The sequence below is a fragment of the Zonotrichia albicollis genome, chromosome 6 (assembly GCF_047830755.1).
Source record: "Zonotrichia albicollis isolate bZonAlb1 chromosome 6, bZonAlb1.hap1, whole genome shotgun sequence".
Lineage (NCBI taxonomy): Eukaryota > Metazoa > Chordata > Aves > Passeriformes > Passerellidae > Zonotrichia > Zonotrichia albicollis.
Window position 1 is genome coordinate 37,234,774 of NC_133824.1, and position 26,885 is coordinate 37,261,658.

A 26,885-nucleotide genomic window follows, 5' to 3' on the forward strand; every position below is an offset into this window, starting at 1 on the left:
AACTCTGTTACGTGGAATTGTTTGTGAAAGACAGAAATGTGAAGCATAAAACTGAGGTACACAAGCAGTAAAATCACGCCAGAGCAGCTGTGCTGGGAGCAATAAACTCCCATAAGATGGCTGCTGTGCACATGGTGACCAGGGAATGCTCTGCAGAGCCCAACCACGCTAATCTTGAAATGCAGGCAGCCTCAAAACCAAGCTGGGATTGAAGTTTGTGATCCCCTTCATTCTTTTTCACTGAACACCTCTATTTTTCTTCCTCTTTTACTTTTCTTTTTTAAATTTTTCTTTCCTTTTTTCCCCTCTTTCTTTAATTTTTTGCCTTTTAATTAGTCAGACTGACTGACCAGGACAAGTAATTTTTCTTCAATACACCATAATCCTGTAACCAGAAAACCAGAATAAAATATCATCTTCAAGTATCTATCTGTGGCACAAGAATGCCAGGTCTTACAGTGACTGCAGATCTGGACTCTGGGAGAGAGACTGGAGGAGTCAGAAATCAGAAAAAGAACTTTGCTTCCTCCAGTTCTTTTTGCTCCCCTGTACTGCTATGTATCTCAATCATCAATGTAACTGGAAGAGATTTCCCAACAAAACCAATGAAAATATTTCCAGACTATTTCAAACAACTATTTTCCTCAAAAGTGGGTTTTTTTACCACAGAATCATACCTATTTTAACAATGTTCTGAGAAAGGAGCATTATCAGATATCCTTATAACAGCTATTTGCAGACGCTGGAGAGTTTTTTCTTCTTTTCTTTTTATCTTTAATGATTAAAGCTTCATTAGATTTTTAAAGATTTAAGATGTTTAATAGCATAAGGAAGGCTGATGCTTTGATCTGCTGCTTATAGTCCATAGTTTGGGGAAGGCCGGCCCTGGGCACCCTAGCTCTCAGGCCATACACGTGTTCCTGCAAAAAAAAAATCTACTGCAGCACAGGGCAAAACCTGCAGGCATGCAAGCGGAAAGCAGCTGTGTCTAGGACTCGTGGCATGAACAGCCCCTCTCTCTCTACAAGACAATGCCAGCCACTCACACCGACTGACACAACAGACATGCCAAATACCAACAGCTGTGCATTTTAAAGGATTTTTAAATCAAGGAGCCATGTAGATTAGAAAACAAAATTGGTTCGGATTGGAGAAAAAAAAAATTGAATTCCTCTCTTAAAAGTTACAGGAAGAAAGCCTGTGAAGGAGATAAGGGATTTGCAAGTCTTACAAGGAGCATTTGAGGGAATTGGGGTTTTTTATCCTGGAAAAAAAAGGCTCAGAGGAGACTTTACCACTCTCCACAACTACCTGAAAGGAGTCTGGGTGCTAGTCTCTTTTCTCAGGTGACAAGTGACAGCATGAGAGAACATGGTCTCTAATTACACCAGGGGAGTTTTAACTGAATATCAGGAAGCCAAAAAGGTTAGCAGGCATTAGAACAGGCTGCCCAGGGAAGTGGTAGGGTCTCCACACCAGGGGATACTTAAAATACACATAGATATGGCACTTAGGGACTTGGTTTAGTGGTAGACTTAGCGCTGCTGAATTAATGGTTGGACTCAATGATCTTAGAGATGTTTTCCAGCCTAAATTAATTTATAATTCCATGTATTTAGAGCAAGGTGTTTGTTATGACTGTTGGAATTAGCAACAGGCAAACAAAGAAATTTACGGGATTGACTCTCATCCAAATATATTTAAGATTTTAAAGAAGGAAAGGAAGCTCCTACTTGTTGTTACAAAGTATTACAGCCCCGTCATTAAATGTCTTAGAGAGGGTAAGGATATCTGCGAGTCACTAAATGTAGAAAAAACTGCATCTATTTCATTTTGCACATTCCAATTTTTATAAGTCTGTAAGGATATCTTACTCATCTAATCACCCATTAATTCAATCTTCTAAAACTTTTTCATCTTCCTCTGTCAGGGCAGGTGCCTGGGAATATTAAGTCTTTCATGTGAGTGCTATGTTAGATCTTACTGCAAAAGAGATGAGAACAGCACCCTTGAGTGTGTCAGAATTTGACTCCCTGATAAAGCCCCTCCAATCTATGAGACAATTGCTTAACCAAGCATACTTTGAAAGTGCATCATCAAGATGCAAGCTTTTAAACTATTGTGTAATAATAATTACATGTTGCAGTAAAAATCATTAAGAAAGTTTGGGGGTAATCACTATATCATGAACTTAGTCCGATTCCGGATCACAGCATCTTGGGCAGTTTTACAAGGGTTCTTTAACTATATAGCAACATAAATTAGTTAACTGCTCACTGCTAAATGAAAGAAAACCTGAAATGGTTTTAAAAAACAAAACTAATTCTTCTTGTGACGGCACTATTAATTTAGGCAACAGAATACATTTTTACACGTAGTTTCTTAATGCTTACAGATTTACAGGGGCTCAGGAGACTATTCTGGCTACATCTGATTGTGAGTAGAGAAAATATCTCAAATATTTATGTCTGTGTCCTTCCTCCATAATAGGTGGGAACTTTTATTCCATGTTTTTGTAGCTCCTTTAGGTAAAATTATTTTTTTCCACCACCACAAACCAATTCTCTTTTATTACCCCATCTATTTGGTCTATAACCAGTGATTACCCAGTTCCAGTTGGCTGTTCTGTCTGCTAGGTCTCATACTCTTTCCCATGAAGCACATTTCACAAGATCAGCAGAGGAATAGGTAATGATAACCATGTGCAATGTCAGCTTTTGGAAAGGCAGCCTTTGAGAGCTCTTCCTCAGAGGGAGACATGCAAAATGCCAAATGCCAGTCGATTGCTCCACTGGCTACATGACTCCATGTTTACTCATTCTCACCCGTCTGTAGACCAATGACCAACAAACGCCCCAAGTATTCTAGGCATTCATGAGGGATTTGGTGCAAACTGCATCCCCAGTAGAGTTCAAAGGAGCTCTCATACTAGGAATCCTGATGACTTCCTCAAAAACAAAAATAAATCCTTACTTTTTTTGTATACCACCTGTGGGAACAAATCCTTCTTTGCTTAGCCTTCCGATCTGCAGTGTTACTCATGAGTTTCACAGTTACCAAGTCTACTATGTACCTTTTTCTTGAACATTTACTGAAATACTTCCTAGGATCATCAGAGACCATAACACACGTAGGCTGCAGAGTGTGCTGAGGCAGGGACAGTGAGGGAGAGACGGAGCCATTCGTGGTTAGAGATCTTGCAGTGCCCTTGGACACCGGCTGAGCGGCTGAAGCCAGAGCGCTTTGCTGAAGATGGTGCTGAACTTCACCAATGCTTACAGGTGCTTATTATTAGGAAGAAAATTTCATGAGCTTATGGCTGAAATTCGGCAGTAGTGAAACTGTGAGATGGGATAGACACTTTACTTTATTAAACATCACAAACTATGCTAGCTACAAAAATAGTGTTTCTGCTCATTTCCTTGCGGACATGAAAAAAAAAAAAAACCTTTACATTTCATTCTACCACATCCTAATATTGTGTGTCATTAGTAATGACAAATGACAGCTAAGTTTGTGGCTGTTTTCTTTTTACGTGCTGCTTGTTGCAGGAATGCCTAATACCCCAGCAAGAATACCTACTTTACAGCTGTAGGAAGGCTGATGAGAGAGCTCTGTAAGACCAGAAAATCTTACAAAGGGTGGGCACATTGCCCTCAGATTAAGAAAGGGTCATTCATGTCTATCTGTGTCTTGATCTCAGCACACTGACCAATTTTTAAGCCAGACAGGTCTGTCCTGGAGCACCCACTTTCCAACCAGCAGGTCATTGCCCCAGTTCACAGAGATGGTATTCATAGTATTGCAGAAAGAGGTCAGACAATTTCGTGAGGATTGAATCTGAACAAGTTAATAGGAACAGAAAGCATGTGATTGCAGACTCCACAGAACAGATCCAGGCTACATTATGGTTAGCAAGAAGTTTTCCTGGCTTGGTCTTGTAACTAAGTGAAACATGTTTACAAAAAGTATGGAAGGGGTGAACAAGGAAGGAAAGCTAAGCGCTGATTCTGGAAAGGTGTCATGGCTCGTGGGCAGTTCTCTGCGTTTGCTGAGTCAATAAAATCATTAATCCTTTTCTGTGAGAATTGTACATAAATACACACTTCTTCAGCAGGTGTAGAATTCCAATCTCATAGGGGAGTTTGGCACAAATTGCTGTGGGACACGCAACAGACTAACATATCCCTGCTGCCCGAACACAGACACACATACAGAAATCCTTCTTTTTCCTCTCTAATCTCTCTCCATCTGTGTTTTTGAATGATTATTTTTTAGTTTGATCTCTTTTCACTGAAGCTTGCTACCTTGCACTTCCCAGACAGAACAAGTACAGATGTTAACAAGAAAATTCATTGGAAATGATAAAAATTAAGGTAGTTGAGTGGGAGCCAAATGATTTGATTTTTCACTTGTCCAGCTGTCCCATTGTTTCCACCACTGCTGATAACCCACAACACCCCGAGAATATCGAAAGTAATAAGAAATTACTGTGGCAATACCACAGCATATTCTCTCAGGTGACAAGAAGGTAATAATATCCCGTGTAAAGCAGACCACATTCTACTACCTGATCTCACCACAGCTGGGGTAAATATATGGTTCTCACACTATAGGTGGTTGTGAAGCACGACCTAACTTGTGCTGGGGCAAGCAAAGAGATATTCTGATCTGAGAGCTTTTATTATCAGCACTTGGGGAAAATACATATTTTTTACCATTGTTATAGGCTTTACAAGTGACACTTGGAGTAAAAAAAAAAAAAAGAAATGCTAAATGCAAGGGAACAGTGACTCTGCTAATGATAACCTAGTCCCTGCATACAGGACCAGTGCTCAAGGGGGAAAAGGGTGTCTGGAGGACGGCTGCTCTAAGAAAGCCTTGGGCACACTTCATAAACCCCTGAACTGGAATTCCCAGTATATTGACTCATAATATCTCTGTTTGGCACGCTACAGACTCTGATCCATCCTGACATCCAAATTTCACAGCTAATGTTGAAAAATTAGAGGAGAGAATTGAAGTGATTAAAGGATGGAAAAGCTTACAGTGAAACATGTTAAGATCCTTCACTGTACTGCATGTTTCTCCATAAAAAGGAACAGGCATTGGAGCTCAAACTACCACAATTATCAGAGACTAGGCTAAGAAAGAACTTGTCCCCAGCTAACCACACAGGGAACAGAAATTTCCTACCCAGGGGAACTTCCCAATAACCATCAAAAGACAACAAAATCAGACGGCTGAATGTTAAAGCAAGACCATGTCAGACTGAAAATGAGATAAAATATTTTTAGAAGAATGGTATTTAATTGCTGGGGCACTTGAAAACATTCTGGGGAATTTCCCATTACTGGACTTCTGGACTTGATTTTTCAAGATTGGAAGTTTTCTAAAATATATGCTTTGCTTGAAGTCACATAATTATCTCTGAAAAATTCTGGCAAGTCTTATGTTACTATTGCAACAATCACTTGGTTTTGAAAATTGTGTGGGGCAGGAATTAAACTGTCATTGTGATATTTGTAAGTGAAACACCTTAATCCTGGTTTTTTTCTAGTTTTAATTGCAGCCTTTTTCTTTGATTTCTGCATTTGCATTAAATATTAAACTGCTATATTTTCCAGCTCTGATATTTTCTACAGTGCAAAATAGATGTCACACAACTGGCTTAAACAACACCATGCAGATTTCCCATCAAAGCAAAACTTAGAGGAGCACATTATTTAATATTACTTAAGTTTTCACAAATTGCAGGAAATACTGGTGCATGTTAGATCTGTTTAACACGGCATCAAGTGAGACAAGTATAAATAAAATGACTAAATGAAACTTTTACCTCAAGGTACATTTCTGTCATTATGAGCTTGTTTAATTCTAGCAGTTGTTTAGTTCTAAAAAATGGCAAAGGTAGGAAAGAAAGGATAGTTGAATGTACTTTAGAAGCAAACACAATATATGCCTTTAGATAGTAATCAAAAAGCACATTACTGATATAATTGAATAACTCTATAACAATATACACACAAGTATGTACCTAAAATGTCTCACGGGGTGAAATGCAAACATTTGTCACTGAGTCCATTACACATATTTTACAAAATCAACACAGATTTGGAGCAACTTTTTCTTCACAGTCTCTTTTACAACTACCTTAACAATTGCGTCTATACCTTAAGGGGCCAGTTCTGGTTCTATTAGAATAAAATTACCATTGGAACAGAAACAAATTAAACAAGCAGAAACACTGCGGGCCTCACACTATATTTACCTACCCAGTGCCTGAGCTGGGTTCTGTGCAGTTTTTGCTTAGACAGAACTAAGATCAGGAGAACCTCCTTCACCATACAACTGCCAAGAAACTGCCTTGAGGCTGAAACCAAGCCAAATTATAAATCTACTTTAGGGTTTTTTGTTACAAACACCATGTCCATCAACATCCTCATCACTAAAATGAACCAAAACACAGTCATTGTGGAGTGTATCCCAGTTCTGTGACACAAGGACTCTCCATAGCATTGAGAAAGTCCACTTTTTCACCCCTTGTCTTACTGAACAGATGAAAATTCTGTTGACAAAAGTAGCATGTTTAGGACCAGGAATATTATTATATTCATCATAATAGAAAATATTCTCAGGATCTGGCCCCATTCAAACGTATACACAACAGAAATACTTAAATAGAACATACAAGTTCAAACCAGGAAAGCAGAAATCTTTATTGCAACATTAAAAAGCCTTTTGAATAAATGACCTTAGCTGCTGTTCCAAAATGGGAAGGGAGAGGCTTGGTATAATGGCCAGGAGTCCAGCAGACAATTTTTTTTATTTTTTTTTAATTATTGTCACTGGTGTTATTTTAAAGGAACTGCATTTAAGAAAAGAAAATAAATACCCCAAACACCTTACCTCATTTAGCTGAAGATTCTGGAGTGGAAATCCTGAACAGAGGCAATGGGAAAACTGTCTACAGAACAGTAGGTTGGGTAAGCACAGGTACTAGGTTATGTCAACTAAAGACTCCCAGGAGTGAAGATAAATGGATGTGATACTAATTTTAAAACATTTTGCTGAACACTCAAGCAGCCAATAGGGGAATTCCTTAGGTCACTTCCTGTTCATTTGATTGGACCTGCAACGACAACAACCAAGATGAGGTTGAGAGCGTTTGCATAAGGCCAGCTCAGTCCTCGGCATTCAAAGAGAACAGGTCTAACCGGGTTACACGCGTGGCTCCAGAACAAAAGAAAAACCTGGTAATGGATGAGGGATTGATTTCTTTGTAGTTGTTTTTTTAAGACCATCGCTTCATTTTTATTTTATTTTTTAAATTGAGGTTATTTCAGGTAGATAGGGAGATCATAATTGGAATGGGGAGAAGGTTATAGCAGGAATGTCCTAAATTAAAATTAGTCTGGAAATAACATTAGGAGATGGATGTGCTGACAGGGAGGCAGAATCGGTGAGCCCATGTGATGAGCTCAGACCTTTCTTTTATACATTGAGAATCCCGAAAAATGCATGAAAGGGTGGTCTATTGGTCTTTCGGGTATTTGAGAGTAGGTAAGAAACAAAATGAGGGAAAAAATAATCAGTGTGGGGGTATATGGGGTTGAGTATGAAAGTTCAGCTATATGCAGGTCAGCAGGGCAGAGAATCGGTAGATGTGCTTAGTCCAGAGTTTTCCTTGACCACATGTGAGTTACTCCTCCAGCCTGCAACCATGAACCTGAGCAGGAAACCAGGTGCCCAAATGAAAATAGGAAACCTCATCTGTTTCTCATTATTTCACTAGTCAAACAAGGCACCAACACAGAAAGAGTTAAAAACGCGCTAAAATGTGGGTAGGTTCTGAGGTTTCATTAATTTGTATGTATAAACCAAGAAATGCTAAAAATTATTATTCAGTGACTGTTCAGTGGTCTGTGTGAAGTGAATTTTCTAGTCTTTGCTCATTTTTGGTCCCAAATCTCATCATAAATCTTCCCCTGACAGATGCTGACAGGAGTTCTCAGTGCTAGATTTACCAAGCACAGGAAATGGATTGTCCTTCAACATCCAGAGATATTATTAATTATTAATCAAGGCTCATTGTCAATGTAGAGGAAATATTTCACAAATACTATTTATGCTGAACCTGATTTCAAGATAAATAATGGATCTCAGACTCAAGGAATGTCACCTTTGTTCCTATCATCCACACTACCAACAATTAAAAACTAAGTTCCTTTTGATCACATAGATAAGGTGCACCTGTGTACAAGTGTTGCTTGGGAAGATTCCATTATTTCTCACCCAGATTAGGTCAAGTTCCATGGCTTCCATTGAGTCTCACCTATCAAAGAAAGTTGTCCCTAAGGAAGAAGGAAGACTGTAAATACCCATCTTGGAGAGCTTCATTGTCTTGCATTTACAACACCAAGGACTGAAGGACTGAAGTTGTCCCTGCAGACAGCTAGGCAACTATTTTGATAGGCCTAGCACTTACAAGATTTCTCTAAGTGTTCATGTCACTGAGTCCAAGTATTTGCATACCAAGTCATGTCTTGATGAGTATTTATAGCTTTCATCATCAAAATAATGCCTTAGCATGATATCAGCATGAACAATTAGTCCAGAGCAGGAAAAGCTAAGCAAAGAACTAGCAAGCAGTAAAGAGCACTTTCCTTCCCAGGTAGGGTACCTTTAAGAAGAAACCCAAGTCTTACATTAGGCCACTGAACAAAACATGGGAGATTAAAGAATCACATGGAAATTCATCTATATGCTGCAGAAGCACCACAGGAGGATGTGACCACTGGATCTCAACATAGACAGGGAAAGCAGAATTTTCCTTTTGCTAGAAAGGACATCAGCAAAAGCAGAAAATAAATGGTTCCAGTGTGGTACTGAGACTGGAATGTCACTTTCTGTTTGTGTGACTGTTGGCCTTTTCTGTTTCAGCTCCTAAGGGCAGAGACAGCTTTGGTGGCTAAGACGCAGAATACTTCCAGACAGACAAAAAAGCACATTGTACCAACAGGTCTGGACAGGGTGAAGCTAGCTTGGTCGGCACACCAGCATGCATTATTTATTACTGTGCTATTTTCAAAGGCAGGGTGCCATACAGGGTGGTGGCTCCCTAAATTTACTGCCCTACCTGGCCAACTATGCTGCCCCCATGCTCCCAAGTATGCTTATTGACACTTACATGTGGTTCAGCTCAGAGAGGATTACGGGTGGCTTTCGGAGACAGCCAGGCCTTTCCCTCTGCATATCCTTCTTTAGCACTGCAGCCACAAAATTAACATGAATTTGGTCCCCACACAGTTCTAGGTGGCAGAGAAAACATTAAAAACTTTATAACTAGGAACTTGGAGGCCACAATCACAGTATGGCAGAAGTGCCAGTGCAGATTCCCAGAATTAATTTAATTATAGCCATCAAGCATCAAGGAAATTACCTAAATCTGTCTAGATTCTTAAATTGGCGTCTCTCACTGTAATGTCTGACACCTGATGAAAACAGACAACAAATGTATGGAAATTTCTGTTTTTTCATTAATATTAATATCTGCTTCATTTGTTAAATTCCAGTGGAATATCAAAAGGTGGGTATAAAGCTGATATGTAGGTTAGACATGACAAACAGTTTGAGAATACAGAGTATTCTCAAATAATAGGAGATTCCTGCCTTCATTCTGCTCCAACAAAATCAGAATGGATTAATAAACTTCGGGAAAAAATATACTTTCTGTAAAAACATCACTAGAGAAGCCAGAAGGAATAGGAGAGATACTATTTCCAAGCTGTATTCTATGTTACAGGCAAATGCCACCTATTACTAAGGTTGCCCATTATTTAGGCTTGCAAGACCTTGTAATTTTTTCTTCACAGTTTGCTAAATTTTAGCCTTTAGCTCTTTGGCTAAATTGGAATTTTTCCATCATGGGCATTTGCTTTGCAACAAAATTTTGAGTAATTGTCAAAATTACTAGTATGAATATACTAGTATATGTTTTTCTGACAAATTCAAAAAAGGCTAAGGAAAGTTCTGTACTTTGTTTTTATAGTTTGTATTACTGCCTTTTCTTTGGACAGCTCAGGAACCTTTATGTTTGAAGCACAGACTGAGAACAACAGGCTGTCAAATTACTAGTGTACTATTTACCATTCCAAATAAAATCCAGCCAAAGTTAGCCAGTTTAAAGCTTATTGACAAATCACAGAATCATGAAATGGGCAAGTTTGGAAGGGGTCACAGTGCGTCTTCTGGTTCAACCTTCAGGGCCATCCTGGAGCACATGGCACAGGATTGTGTCTGTATAGATCCTGAATATCTCCATTGAGGGAGACTCCACACCCTCTCTGGGCAGCCTGTTCCAGTGCTCGGTCACCCTCACAGAAAGTTCTTCCTCATGTTCAGGTGGAACTCCTGTGCATCAGTTTCTACCCATTGCCTCTTTTCCTACTGCTTGGCACCACTGAGAAAGGCCTGGCTCCATCCTCTGACACCCTCCTGTCACACACCTACAGCATTGATAAGGTCCCCTCTCATTCATCTCTTCTCGAGGCTGAACAGGCCAGACTGCCTCAGCCTTTCCTCCTAACTGAGATGCTCCAGCTCCTCAGTAATCTCTGCAGCTCTCTGCTGGACCTGCTTGAGGAGCTCCAAGTCTCTCTTGTCCTGAGGAGCCCAGAACTGGACACAGAATTCTAGATGTGCCTCACCAGGGCTGAGTAGAAGGGCAGGATCGTTTGCCTCGGCCTGCAGGCAATGCTGCTCCAAATGCACCCCAGGATCCCATTGGCCTTCTTGGCCACTGCTGCTCTTGGACAGCTTGTGTTCCACCAGGACCCCCAGGTCCTTCTCCACAGAGCTGCTTTCCAAGAGCTCAGCCCCCAGCCTGTGCTGCTGCAGGGGGTTGTTCCTCCCCAGGAGCAGGACCTGCACCTGCCCTTGTTCAATTTCAGAAGGTCCCTCTCTGCCCTTCTCTCCAGCCTGTCCAGGCCCTTCTGAAGGGTTGCACAGCTCTCTGGGGAATGGGCCACTGCTCCTGGCTTTGTGTCTGCAGGAACTCGCTGAGGAGGCCTCTGCCCCTTCCTCCAAGTCATTGATGAATTAGGTAAACCAGACTGGGCCCAGCATTGAACCCTGGGGGACACCACCAGTGACAGGGCCCCAACCAGACCCTGTGAGCTGGTCATGACCCTCAGGGATTTGCCACTCAGCCAGTTCTCAACCCACCTCATTGTCCATTAATCCAGCTCACATTCCTGAGTTTGCCTACAAGGATGTTGTGGGAGACAGTGTTGAAAGCCTTGCTGAAGTCCAGGGAGACAACATCCACTTCTCTCCCCTCAAATCAAAATCCATGTGATGGATTCATGAGGCAGTGCCTCGTTCCCTCAGCTTTCTTTTGCAGCAAGTGTTCTCCACTTCCTGGCTTCACAAGGCTTTCCTAGCAGATAAAATAGGTTATTCCAGTACATCTGCCAACTTGAAAAAGCAAATTTTCCAATGAGTCCTCCATTTGCTCTGGCAGCTACTCTCTGTACAGCTGGCAGAGGTCTGTAGGGGGGAGCTAAAGGCCTCGTTCATGGGATCAACCCACAGGCTACTCAATGCCAAAGCAGCCATCTCTGCACGCCACTTATTCAGAACCTAGGAGCTGTACACAGGGAACAAGAGCTAAGAGAACATTATTAACCTTGGGACAGATTGGGAGGCACAGTACTTAGGGCACAGACCACGAGGTACTCATTCAAAGGGAAGCTACCCAATACTATGCATACAGGGAGTGGCCCTGAGCTGTATTTGCTGCATATGAATCAAACTTGTGCTGAAAACTTCTGTTCATTTCCTCATTAGTTTTCTTATGCTGTTCATCCTCATGGTATTTTAGGTATTATAGTTACACATGTACTTATAATGTAAATAAACATTTAATATATGTAGATTAGTGTATTACATTGTACTAATGCATTAGCACTAACATTACAGTATTAGCACAAAAACATTTATTGATCTTCATGAATCCCTAGTGGGGTGAGAAAGTAATTTATTGTCCCTATTTTAATGGAGAATCCTAAGAAGATTAAGACAAAGCTGTTTATTAATTTAAGGTATCCATTTTCAGCTGCCTGAGCACCATGTATTTAAAACACTTATTATTCTATAGTTATGTGAAGTACTGAAAGAACATCTACTATTCATTCTCATTTCAGATTTTAGTACTTAGCAGTTCTGTAAATCAGACTTCTTTTCACACAGAAAAGGAAAAAATGTTTGGGTTTTTTTTGATATTACCAAATAATGGCCTGAGTCTAGAAAACAGCCTAAGCATTTTGTCTGCTTTTTTCCAAACATAATCAATCTCAATAAAAATCCATTACAGTTCTGCCAATCGCTGTCTAGATTATAAGAAAGCAATGATAAGAAGGTTGGCAATGGTCACAGCAGAATATGAACTTTGCAGATAATTTTGTGAAGATTCAAATTTTAAACCAATACAGTTATATATTTTAGTATTTCCACAGCTTCTTCAGACACATAATAGTCATCAAGCAGACCCCAACCTTCTGTTAGTTGATCTGATAAACTGAAAATCATTAAGTAACAAAGTTCCTTGGGTGTGTATGTTCTCCCCAGAAGAAGAATGTATCCTGAAAATCCAGATATTCCTCAAAAGAGGTACTGGATAACCTGATAAACAAAGGGATAAAAAACCAAACACCCTCAAATTCCCTTCCCACAAATACATCTGCCAACCAGAAAATACCATTTAAGCACCACTTCTATTCCTGGAGAGGACCCCCACCACCCTTTGGTCTTGCCACACAGATCAAGATTTTTTTCTTGAAAACATTGCAGTGGTTTCTCTCATCATGTCAGTCTAAAGGTACAGAAAAGGCAAAATCAAGTGTGCATCTGTGAATTGAAAAACTTGCATGAAAATAGTTATGTAAGAAACTTTGCAAGGACCACTGGCAAGACTATGCTCTGAGAGACAGATTCATAAGAAAAAAAAGCCACAGACATCTGCACTGAGAAAAAGAATGATGATAGGGTAGAAAGAAAAAGACGATGTAAATGACATAACAAGTTTTCCATGGAAAAGATAAGGGTAATAAATGGCCAGAATGAACTGTCAGGGCGAACACAAATTGCTTATACAAACACTGAAAGAAAGAAAGAAAGAAATGCAAATCCTAGAGATAATGTGGGCTTATAATTAATTATTTATTTGTTTTAGTCTCCTCAGTGTGCAGGTCAAACCAACTCAATGCACCATTGTTGTGCAAACCATTGGGAATAAATTTGTATGAGAACTAGGGAGACAAAGATTAATACTAATAAATAATATCTGTGACAGATAAAATTATGTGTAGCAATGAGGAGGCCATTAAATGCAGGGCAGCATCAATCATGTTTTGCTTGTGATTTGAAGGAAAAATGTAAAAAATTTGTATGGAGTCCACACTATCAATTGGTAAGAATCTATTGATAAGACTATCTTTTGCCCATGTGAGCTGACACAGTCCCCTAGATTTCTGTGAGATTTTGACAATGTATATCTAATAGTATCTTTATATAGCTGTGTATACTGCCTTTTCAGGACTCCAAAAGATTTAATTTATTATGAGGCAATACTGACTGTGCAACGCTGTCTCAGAGGAAAACTTCATAACTATGCAATAGAGGGTGTTAAACAACAAGCAGGGCAAAATGACCTAATGGGTCTTTTCTATCTGTTGTGGTTTGAATCTCTTAGCAAACACTTTGAAGCTGACAGAACCAAAGCAAAATCATGAGAACATAAAGAAGGCAAACACAAAGTAATGCACAAAGATTAAAAAAGAAAGGAGCACAGATATCCTGAGATAAACTTTTAGTAGGCCTCAAATACTTCTGCTGTTCCATTAATAAACCAGAACATGCTAAAACCACAAGGAATTAGGAAAAGCATAACCATTCCTGGGTGTTGTACCTCTCACTCCCAAAATTTGGTGAACATAGACATTGTAAGTTTGTACTAGGACTGAGATAGGAACTGGAGCACAGCTATAGAACTTGGCAAAGGTCTTGTGTCATGTAGATACTTTGAAATTGTAGTACAATTTTAAGGAAAGTAGGAGTAAGCACTGTAAGTGCTGTACAGTCACTGTAAGTGCTGTACAGTCACTGTAAGTGACTGTATTTCACTATATACAGAATATATCAAACATCTTAGAGAACCTGCAAGTAGGTAAATGGCTCCCAGACACAGAGTGCTGATTCTTATGATGCAGTGTGTTTTCCCAAATTAAACTTTTCCCGCTTAAGAGTGTTGGATTCCCTAAGAGCCTTATAGGGTCATTTAAAATCTAAATTGTTGGAACTTTCCCAAACTTAAAAACTGTTCAGGAAAGAGAATTTAGGTTGAGCTAATCTCTAGATAAGTTTATTTGGGTTGTAGGTCTCTAATCTGTAGGAGGGACCTACAAGGAGCATGCATAATTTGTGTTATGTACTGGGAAAGCAGAAAATTAAAAAATAAAGTCAACAAGATGCTACCAGAACTCATTAGGAGCCAATAAAATCAGATTTAAAAGAAATGGCAGGACCAGTTACATGAAAAAATGGGAATTGTTCGCATTGTTATCAGCTACTTGCAAGGCAGTCACCCTTGTAATTCATACAGCATGGGATAATGAAACAGAGATGAGGAGTCAAGGACAACCCTGGACAAAATTACCCATGTCCAGATTTAGATCAAAAGCAGTCTTAAGACAGGATGGCACAACACGTCCTAACTGAGAATATAGAGGCAGACAAATTGAGATCCTGAGCAACTGAGAGATGACAGATTTGATTAGTTAGGAGGGATCGATGGTAGATCGATATGCCCAGCAAAGGCCCAGGACAGCATGAATTTGATCTTCCATGTGGGCTTCTCACTCTTCATGACTTTGAAGAGCAGGATTCTGCATGAATGCATTTTCATGCATGTCTCCATGCACGTGAGTGAGCATTGCATGACTGAATGACTGCAGAGGGGATAAACTGAGAAACTTCTTACACACTTTTCTGGTGTATAAATGTGAGCTGAGTGAATTTAAAAGAGTACATTCATGCATTTGGGAAAGAATATTAAAGAAGACTCCAAGATTTCAGTATTTAAGAGTCAGGCAATGGATATATCTGCCATTAGGTTAAGTTGGAACAGCTTCACAGAAATGAATGGAGGAGGGTCTAAGAGCTATGTAGGTACAAAGGACAATAAAAACCCAACCCATCATGGTTCAAGTTAGCCTTAGGAGTCATACAGAACAGATCTTTTGAGGGCATCTCAAAGCAAGCAGCTACCTGCAAGATAGAGATGTGAACAATTCATAGGCTAACTTCCAATCTTTGTGATTATGAGAGGATTTCCTTTGCCAACATCTGAGCAGGGGAGTGAGGGTTAACCCTTGAACATAGCTATAGCAGGCAAATCTTTTGAAACCAGTTTATCCCAGTTCCAGTAACTGCACAATGTTCAGTGCCTGTGAGATGCAAATATCAAGTTTATGATTAACTGTGTTAAATTCCATGGAACTGCAAGGACTTTTATTTGTTTGTATAAAGAAATTGAGACAATGCACCCTTTCCTTACTAGGCTTTCACTTTAATAACTTTTAAGAGAAAATCTTCTACTGGATGCCTGTGCTATATCTTTAGATTTCCAAAGAGTTTTTCTTCGCATCCTTTAGTTGGAAGGGGAGTTAGTTAGCACACTATCTGCCAGGGAATATGCATGTCTGATGCATGTGTGACCCGAAATATCATTCTAAGGAAGATGAGGGATAGAATAAGCAAATATTTAACACTGACCCCATTGGAAGTCAGCTGGTTCCCGCTACAAAACTGGCTCTGTGGAGAGAGACTTTCTCTAAGCAGGAGATAGAGAGGATTTCAGAGGCCTGGGTTAGTCCTCTGGATTCTGTCAGAATATTTCAGCAATTTGCCTCTCAAGGTTTCTCAGTCACAATGCTAAGGAGGCTACGCTTCTTGAAACACTGTAAAGATGCAACACTACCAAGATGAGCACATTCCTGTTCATGAGGCATTCCAAGTTCCAGTGGTTATGTCTAGAGATGAAGACTCTGCAGAGTTTATTAGAGATGCCATAAAGGGAGATCTTGGATATACCAGACTGTATACCAGGCTATTGTACTAGCACTTATCATGGTAATTAAACTTGAGGCGGACAGAAGTTCAGCCTTTATCCTTGGAGTTCTGTTGCATTAGTATTTGAGGTGAGCTGTTCATGTCTGATAATCCTAATATTTTCCAGATGCCTTTTACTCAGCAAATATTTCATGTTTCTTTTCCTTACATCTGGCACGTTGTTCCCAGATTATAGCACATATACATCACTTTTTCCAGGACAAGGGGCCAAAGTAATTCAGTCCTGTGGATGTTTGCACTGAGGAGCTTCATCTGCCTCTTACAAACCAGACTATTCAATCTGGGAGGTTACATTGTGAACAGTATCACAGGCACTGCACTGAGGCACACTGACATGAAGCTGGCACCTCATCACCCCTGTATAGGGTTACCACACAACATTGCATTAGTCAGAATTAATGACTTGATTTATTTAGAAAGAAAAACCTTCTCCCGTGTTTCTCCCATGCCCTTTCTGAAATGGCTTTTAGCAGCTGGCATTCTGCATCTGTGGGAGGAAAGAATGAGAAGAATTGTAGTGACTTTAATAGGATTTATTCTGTGGCTTGCAAACTGGGCTCAGTGACCCACAGCAAAACAGCCCTGAATTTCAAAGGAGTGAGTCTCTCCTTGAGCTGCTCCCTAAGACAGTGAAAGCTTTGGAGCTGGAGTTGTGATCTCCAGGAAACTTCATCACTGGTCTCATGCCCTGCAGGAGATGCTTCTACTTACATGCAGACGTATTAAGAGGCAGCAATGCCTCTTGCAATCACCCCACTGGTGGGAATCAGTCCCCCACTGATTCAGGAGACAGGTGGCTTTATCATGCACCCCTACACACGTACACACACTGCAGAAATGCCTCTCCAGAGCACACCTGAGGGAAACACCTACTGAGGCTGCCAGATCTGGAGGAAAGAATAGACAGAGGCTTTCAGTCAATTTCTGTACTAGGAGATTACAGCATTGCTGCCAAAATGGATTGGATATTCTGTTCTTTCTGCCAGGTACATAATTTAGTTAAAGGTCTTGATGGTCTAATCTAAATGGGGGGCAGGCAAAAGATCTGTAGATCTGAGCATTCTTGCATATGGACAGAAAGAGCACAAGGATCATGTTCTCAGATCACAACACAGGAAACACAGGAAAATAAGTTAGTATTCCCAAGATTTATAGAAGAAGAAATGGAGTGGAGAAGAAAAAGGAAGAGGCAGAAAAAAGTGGGAAAATACAAAGAGAAGTTTCCAACTTCATAGGAAATGGTATGGTCACTTTCCATATCTTTTTTCTCCACCATACATTTGATTGTATGTTTTATTTGCTTTTTATATTTTTAGATGTTCTGCAGTGGTCCTTTCTGGCTTAACCACTCTGTGATTTCATAGGACACTTCAGGCTCCCAGGGACCTCAGAATGTGTCTAGTTTAGCTTCCTGTTCAAACCAAGCCAGGTAAGTGATCAAACCAGGTTGCTGTAGGCTTTAGGGGGTTTTTGTCCCTTTAAAGCAGTTTCTTGGTCAATTCATGTATTTCATGAATTAAAACTACTGTTATAATTATCATTGTAACCAGTCTATCATCTAGACTAGTTTTAAACATTCCTCAGAATGGTGCTCATACCTCTTCCTTTACAGATTCTTCAGAGATTTTTTCACATTCTCACCAGAAATTTATTCGGCTCAGTTTTGCCCTGATCATGTTGAAAAATATACTCCAGTTATAATCCACTGTCATAGTCCTCTCACCATGTCATTTCATCTTCTAAACTGTACTCCATATCTCTTTTCACATCTCCAATAATACTGGTAGGTAGAGGCACCAAGGCACCATAAAATCCATTGTCCATAAGGATACGAGTTGAAAGAAAGCAGCCATCTGTTCATGTGCAATTGTGTGCAGTAAAAATATAACAGAAGCATATTCCCCTGAAAATAGTGGTAAATTATATGTGAGTCCAACCACTGTTAAATATTACCTTCAGCATTTTTCTCTACATAGCATAGTTGCATAAAACAGATTCCATTCCCAGCACCCAGTCTCATCCCTGGAAAATCAATGGCAGTGGACGCAGGTAAGCCATGATATGTTCATACATTGTTTCATTGAAAGATGCAACAAAAAAGAAATTATACTAGGACTTGAAGGCGTATCAGCCATCTTACTATTCCAAACATTTATCACATAAATACTGTAGCATATGAATTTGATGTGACTTTCTAATGACATAATTCTTCATGGAATGTGATTTGTTTATAATAATAAGAAATATAGAATGTGTCATAGAATCCTGGCATAAAATAATTTGGTATGCAGCTTCTAAGGCAGGAACATAATGCTTCTATTTGCTGTCACTGAACTGTCATTATTAAAATAATGAAAAAGATGGGGAAAGAAGGGGATAGAGACTGGCAATGATCTATGAAGCACCATTTGGTAACTATTACTATTCTTTGAGATGCAAGTTGAAAACCTGTGTGTAAAATGAAGACCACATTTTAGAATCACCATCAAGATCAGATTTCAATAATTTAAAATTCAGAATGAATTTCTATTTTATAAATACATGTATTATATATATACATATAATTTTGACTGAAATTTATCTGAATAGAAGTGACCATTTGCAATATTGAAAGTGAACAAAAGCTTTAAACTATACCATGTTTTTGTATAGACAGCTGAGAGCTGATAGAAAGAATTATTTGCTGTTCACTTCTGACAGACTGCACTGTTAGTAGCCAAGCTAGCATATTCAAAAATTCACCTTCACTGGATTTTTAAATGCCCTGTTAACATGGACTCTCATTCCCAGTCATGGATTTCACAGCCTGGTGGCCTGGGAGCAGAGGAAGGAGCCCGAAGAGCACAGCGATGCTCTGATGATACTCATTTCAGCCCTGGGGCTGGCTCAACTCTTGGGTGCTGCATTTGGCTATTTAAAATCAGCTCCTCTTTACTACTACCCAGTGGTGTCACTGCAAATAGCTACATCACCTGGCATTTTTCAAATGGTTTCAACTGCAAATTTTATAGACAGATGAGTCCCTTGGACATAGGTATGAAAATAACAAATCTCCTGTACGAAAGGACAATAAATCATGACTCAGGTGACTCACTCCCTGCATAGAGGACAGAAAATGAAAGAGTACGCCTTGAATAAGAACTGACTGAGACCTGAGTGAGACCAGTTACTGAGATAATTAGCTAAGGTCTTTTCATTTATACATTAATGAACCAGAAGATCAAAGACTTTGGCTAGGGCTGTAACCACGACTGCAACATTGTCTTGCTATGCAATAATGAACTCGTTATTGGCTGCTTTCATAAATTACATGTGGTAGACTATTTTATTTTTAATACTGTACATAAAGCACAAAAACAACTACAATGTTGCTTTAGAAAATTTTAATTGCTAAGCACGCACTTTCATGTAATAAGCACATTCTTACTTTCAGCTGATTGCTGCTACCAATTTTGTCCTTTCACTGGAAATTTCCTGACAGGTGGCAAACCTTCTCTTATTTTGTGGAAGAAAGGGGAAATAAGTGACTGAATGACCGAAGTGAACTTGAAGTATGTTGCATCACTTGAGAAAAATCTATAAAATCTACCTCAGAGGTAGGAAAAACAGATTAACATGCTAAGATTATGTAAGATTGAGAAAAGTAAATGTTCTAACACTCAACTTCACCCTATCTTTTTGTTCCAGCATGTTTCTGCTATTTAACATATTAAGGACAGTTATGTCTGGACCCACGACCACAGAGTTGATGTTTAGCTTGGAAAATTATGTATGTAAGGCTCTGGAGTTGATCTTAGGAAATCTGGAATGTTTTTCTACTGTAGACTTTCTGCAACATTGAAGACAGGTTATATGATATTTATCTTTCAGGTCCAGAGCTGTAAAGTACTGTATCATTTTACACAGCTGGGAGAATAAATGTATAAATGTTCACAATCTATAGTTGAGAAAAGTTTACAAGCCCACATCTAATTGAAATTTCCAGATAAAATCACAGCAGTTCATGAAGGAAGTTGTTGACTGTTACTGTTGGCAATAAGATGTGATATGGAGAAAAACTTTGTCACAAATGGGCAAGTTATTATTATGTGGGCATGTTAGTATATGCTCTCCTTTAAAACGGCGTAAGAAAGAAAGATATTTTATCTGTTGGCAAAGTTTCTGATGCAAAAATGATATATTCACATTTATTTATGACCCACTCAGAAGATCTGACACTGCTGGGGAGAAGTTTAAGCTTAGGCATTAAGCCATCAGTTGCTACAGTAACAGCAATTATTCACTGCTCTGGGACATAGGGTAAACCTGACACATTGATTGCCACCCCCTCCTCCCCCTCCACCCCCTAAATTTTTTTACTTAATGATTTACCTTCAAGCCGGTGATCGGATGATTCACAACTCAGATGAGAATAAGGGCGAGTGAATCCCAACATCGAACAGTTTATTCAAAAACTCTTTTCTCCTGGAAATTATCCACAAGGTAACATTTTTCCATGTGCTTCATTAATTTGAATTGCTCTGCAAACTTTTGTCAACCCCCACAGTTCTCACCAAGTATTCACCAAAGCTTTTGTTTCCAGCATGACTATTCATAATGTCTTATTCATCTGTGACCTCAGTAACATGTTATGGTTGTTTTTCTCCCTAACTGGATGACTTGAAAACCCACAAAGAAGAAGGCTGCAGGAACACTTCCACCGAAAATACTCGAGCATGTCAGAGCATGTCATTGCAGAAGTGTGGCTAGGTGGATATTTATGGCTTGTCCCTATTTCACAAACTCTGTAGTAAACAAAATGGCAAAGCCAAATGCAAAGTCCAGCAAGTACGGTCCTGGGTTGTTATTAAAATATACATTCCCAAAGCTCTTTGAATGACTTCAAAGTTCCCTTGAGAAAGACATGGAGAAACTCATCATTGCTTCACTAATGTGTAAAACCTGTACAGTACAGTTTTGGTGTGCTCTTCTCATGTCCTCGAGAGAAAAAGGGATGTGGTTGAGAGACCTTCAGCTGGATGTAGCTCCCCAGGAAATGCTCACAGCCTGTAAATGAAGCTTCCCCCATAGGAACTTTAATGTCCCAGTGTGTGCTGTCACTGCCAGTGCTGCAGAGTGCCTTCTACACTGCCTTTGGAAGTCTTTTGCCAGGATTTTAGTGGTGAACAAGAACTTGGTCTAGACACTGAGCTCTTTTTGTTAAACAAACCGAATGTTTACTGTAGTGTCTATGGAAAAAATAAAAAATAAATAAACAAAAAAACAAACAAAAAAACCACAAAAAAAAAAAACCAAAAAAACAAGAGCAAGAAAAGAAGAAAAGAGCCTCCTAGCACCTAACACCCAAATCTAAATGCAGAGAGCAAAGTCAGAAAATGTGTGCCATCAGCTTCAAGGACACCAGCAATCGATACCATGGCTGCATGCCAGGAACACTGCCCATCTGAGCTGCATAGCTGGAGGCTTCCTGGAAAACACGTCCTTTTTTTTCCTCACCAGCTCTGAATCACAGCTGTTCCTTGGTAGTCTTTTGGAGTCAGAGTCCTCTGCTTCCTCAGAAGGTCCTGCTTCACCCCACTCCAGCACTAGCTTCTGTAGCCTGCTAATTTCAGTGTTGAGATAAAGCTAAGGTGTTAGGTTAACCTGCCACTCCCTTTGTCAGTGCAGGACTATCTTCATTATATTATATGAGTCTATGAAACATCAAAAAACTGTTTCTCTCTGTAACTTTTAGCCCATTAATTATCAGTAAGCACCAAGAGTCCAAATTGCTCCAGCCCAGCAATGGAGTTATGCTTCCATTGTCCCCATTTGGCTGGTGCAGGGAGGAAGCAGATTTCTAGACCTGTTCCAGATCTTAACATTGCCTTTTCTTCTGCCTACCCATGCCTGAAATTGGTAATGAGAAAGCTATTCATTTCTTTGCTCTCAATACAAAGCATTGTATTAGCCTGCTGTCACTTTGAGTGCTAGCTTATCTCTCTCCACCTGCAATTAAAATGTCCAAGGAAGGGCATCACAGTCTTAAACTGCACCTTGAGATAAAACCCCTTTTTGTTGGATTAACTCTTCTGCACACACACTGCACAATTTGCATTCTTGCATCACAAACAAGTATTTCCTGCAGTTCTATTGTCCCATCCTCATCAGAATTCTGGCTGTTTCTAAATCAATTTTCACACCGACCATTCAATGCTCAGTTTGTCCTCTGGCAAAAATCATTCCCAAAGACATGTGAATCAAGCCATTCTGAATGGGAAAGAAGGAATACCTTTAGCCACAAATACTCTAAAGGGTTGTTGTTTTTTGGTTTGTTTTTTTTTTCTCTTGGGTAGTGAACCATATGAGAGCATAAATTCTTCCAGTAATTTTCCTTCTCCTATAAATGCATCATACTATTAAGGCAGCTCAACAGTGAAGATGAGAACACTACAATGAATTCTTTCTGAAAGGAAGCAAATGTCTGGGTGGAAAAAGATCAAAGTGAATAGGCTTTCCAATCTGTACTAACACACTGATCTTGAGCCATAACATTTACTGTCATTAATTCGCGAAATATTTGGCACAAAGACATGCAATGGCCGTGTCTCTAATCAGAACTGTGGGAGAGTATCTTTGCTCCTGTTAGCTTAAAAGAGGATCTGACCGTGAAGGTTAGAACATCCAGGCACTTGAAAATGTGGGACATACAAACCTCACAACAGGTGACATGATCTGATGCATCACCAAGACATCAAGGAAAATTAAACTTAGGATGAGTCTCAAGGTCTGTGCAATCAGTCACCCTTCCTGCACATGGGCAGAGAGTGAAGAAGCTGTTTCTAGGACACCAATGCAAGGAAAAGAAGAGAAAGAAGTAGAATGGAATTGTAGTTCCACTTTTAGCAGAAGTCCCAACCGTTTTTAAGCTGGCTTTTGATCTATGGATGTAAGGACTTAAGTGAATTAGCAACGTCCAGCAAGAGAGAATAGGACATTGCAGTTACAATGCTTAGGTTTGTTATAGCCATCTAGTTTCACTGAGGTTTTCTTTACTCATTTTAATTCTATTTTAAATCATCTGTTGTTTCAGAGTCACAAAATGCATTATGGAATTGCAAGCTAAAGCCAAGGCATACCCACTCAACAGTGACTCACTGTGCAGCCTGGGCAAGTGTGTGTCTCAGTTCAGGAAGAGGTGAATGGGGCAGTGATAGTTCTCAGTCTCATAAAACACTTCAAGAACTTCCTGTGAAAAGGAGTAGCTCTGTCACTGCCTCAGTCGCTTACCTGCCTCCTTTCTAGCCAAGTAACATAGGAAGAGCAAAGGACAAAAGCCCTGCAGAAAACTAATTCCTCCTGCTCAGCATCTGTTTATATCAGATGTTGGAACCCTCACACATCCCTTCCTGCCACATCTGGTAAGTGTATCTCCTCCACAAGGCCAATAAAGCACCATCCTGGGGGAGTGGGAGGTGGGGTGGGGACTGACAGTAGGAAAAATATACTGAGAGGGAGAAAGAAATTAAGTGAAAGCCTTACAGCAAAGTATATGTTCACTTATTTCAGGAGTTTTCTTAATAGCAGGTCCATGAAAAAGGCAGAGGGGAGGGCTGTGGAGGGCTGTGAGCAGGTTGACAGCTGAAGAATGGGGCTGCAGCTGGCTCTGCTATGCCCAGTAAGCATCCAGTGGCTGGAGGCTTGTCAGGTCCCAGGAGCGTTCCTTGTGGGTCAGTGCCTTTGCTCTTCTGTGTTGATCCATACATCCAAAATGGCAGAGAAAAAGTAATGGGACATAGTCTAAACTTTTCATACTTTTAGTAGAGATAAAGAAGCTTTTACAACATCCTTTTCTGGCTGTCCTCCTGGTCCTAGATAAAAGTGGAAGTTACAAGTGTACTTTGGTGATCTGCTCTGGGTGAGCCGAAGTGCCTTGGCTCTGGCTGGTGCGAGATCAAACCCTCTGCAGGGAACAGTGTCAAGGTAAGAGCAGCGAGTGCACTGGAAAACACAGGCTGCAGACACTATAGAATCAGTGCTGTTTCCTGCTTGACTCAGCCTTTGTTTTTAATTTGGTATTGTGATCCACTTGTTTACACTGATAGAGACCTAGTCTGGATAAACCAATCCATGATTTCCAAACAGCTAACACATTCCATCACGGGTCATAATCCCACGCTTGATTGATCCATCATGGCCTATAACAGTCATGCCAGTCTGTGGAATTGCACCCATTTCTTGCTTTGCTTGTCTCAGACAGTGCCACAAAGGTGAATGTGAATGGTGATAACAAAGCACTGGGTTGTGCTGACGCAACGTGATTGGGCTCAGCTGCAATATCACAGTTTCATAATGCAGAAGGCTTTGAAGAACCAAACAGACCCCAAACAGCCTGTGAAGCACAGCTGCAGGTCAGAGCTGGGAGAGCAGTGTTGGCCAGAGGGAGACCAGGTTGGCCAGAGCAATGCATCCAGGTGAATGGGGTGGGTAGAGACAGATGCAGAGGGTTTGATACAGACAGGTAGTACTCGATAGAAAGAGGAACTTCAGGACAAGGGAAGGAGCACCATCTGGTGGAAAACAGGTCAAAATTGAAAGCAGTGATTCTCCTGATCTTTTCTTCGTCACCTGGCAAAGAACAATGGAATTACTATCGCCTCTAACTCACTTTGGACAGCTCTGGTAAACCCTGATTTACTTTTCACAGAATATCAGATCTGTCTCAATGCATGTAATCTGTGCAGCTCATCACATGACATAAAAATGAGTCTCTGAGTCTGGGGAAGCTTGAAGTTTTAGGATGGTTTTGATCTGAATTCTTAAGCAGAATCAGATCCAGGTATGACATGTTTGTTTGGTTTTTTTTAATAAAGTCTCCTCTTTTCTCACCTGACCATTTCCACTGAACCTGTGGTGTCCTTGGGACTCGAACTCATGTGTTAAATAAAGTTAAAACTGGTCAATAGCTAAAAAAGGTCCAAGGAGGCAAACAGAAAAGATGCACATGAACTGAGATACACATTACCTTTCTTAGGAAACAAGAGTCCAAACAGAAGAAGAAGAATGTGAGCCATTGGTTCACCCTCTTTTTTGCAATGAATGGATCTCAGTCTATTGATAGCAGAGTATTTCTGCAAGAGTATTCAACACAGCAGCAAAACAACACAAGCAGCTATTTGGTATACAATTCAGAAGAACTAAGTGCAACATTCATTAAAATTAAGAGAATGTGTTAGAAGTCCATTCCACTGATTCTCTAATTTGGAAAAAAGAAAACATCAAGCAGTAGTTTCAGAGTTTAATATTGAGCAAACACCATTTAAAGTTTCTACAGTAGTGAAGATCCAAGGGTCACCTGGAAAGAAACTTCAGAATCAGCAGCTTTTCAAATTACCTTAGAAGCAGGCTGTGTCAAGTTTCTTAAACTGTTCCCTCAGTTAGGGTCAGTTTTTTTCCTCACTTTGATTTTAACAGCATTTAGCTCTCTTTATCTGTATTCTGTCCAGCCACTTGCTTGCTCCCTGTTGGTGGGAAAAGTGAGAAAACTCATCAATTGCAATAAACTCAGTTTATTAGGTAAAGCAAAAGCTGCACATGCAAGCAAAATAAAACAAGGAATTAATTCACCACTTCCCATCCACAGGCAGGTGCTTGGCCCTTCCCAAGAAAGCAGGGCTGTGTAACAGCTACTTGGGAAGACAAACACTGTAACTCTGAACATGTCCCCCTTCCTTCATCTTTTCGTGGATTTATGGGTGACCATGATGTACAATATGGAACCTGATCAAATCTCACTGTCGTACCTTTGCTTGTTTACTGTGCTGGGAACCACTTACACAATAGTAACAGTTGCACAAGGAAATAAGCCCTTCTGTGTTTTCACAGTTCTAACAACAGACGTATGCATTCCTTTAAAATCCACCCTCTAATTTGGTTTGGGGATGTTTCTTTTTGCACTTGTGTATTCCTTCAGTAGAAAAACAAGACCTCCTTTTTTTTGTTGTTGTTTTTTAGCTGGAAAATCACAGTTCAATGGCTGAAGTACTCTCTTACCTGGATTATCATTTTGGACATCTTCTGCTCTAAGAAGCTGTTTGCCCATCCTGCTGTTACCACTTAGCTTCACATATTTGAACCAGGTAGAATTCACCACTCTGTTTTGATCAAGAATGCAATTTAATGTAATATTCTTTTGAAGTTGATATATTTTCACAAAATATTGCAAATTTTGTCAAAAGGTAGTTTTCTTGTGGAAAAAATGCTGCCCTGGCAGATTCCTCACAAGCACTGCATTTAAGTACTTACAAAAAAATGCAATGAGTATCTAAAAAAATTCCTAACCTCTTCATACGAACTTGGATCTTTTGTCTCACCAAGGAGTCATAAAGAGGGTGGTTAACCCATGAGCTGCATTCCTCAATGACACACTGACCTGCTTGGGAAGGCAGGATACACACCTCCTACACTTGCCCATGTAGCTTCTACTGCATCAGCCAAGCAGCAACTGCATATTCCAAGGACAAATTTCCAGAGGTAACAGAGGTAGTAGTGAAGTCAGATGCGGAGCCAATGCTAAGAAAAGTAAGAATTTGACTCACTTGCTGAAAGTATTTGATCAGTCCTGCTCCCTGTCTGAGACCCATGTCTTCCTGGGTGTGTTTAATGTAGTCATCTTGTTTTTTTGCAGGTAATTGTGGGTTCAAGACATGTGTATG

The 26,885-nt window shown here is 40.0% G+C and overlaps 1 protein-coding gene across 1 annotated transcript in view; it reads right to left on the bottom strand.

Annotated features, from left to right (window-relative positions):
* EHF (ETS homologous factor) overlaps nucleotides 1–7,045 on the bottom strand; it is a 34,252-nt gene extending 27,207 nt beyond the window's left edge. The window contains exon 1 of the mRNA XM_026792115.2: nucleotides 6,910–7,045. The gene's annotated coding sequence lies outside the window, so the exon portion shown is untranslated. The remainder of the gene's footprint in view (nucleotides 1–6,909) is intronic.
* Nucleotides 7,046–26,885: the final 19,840 nt, after the last annotated feature.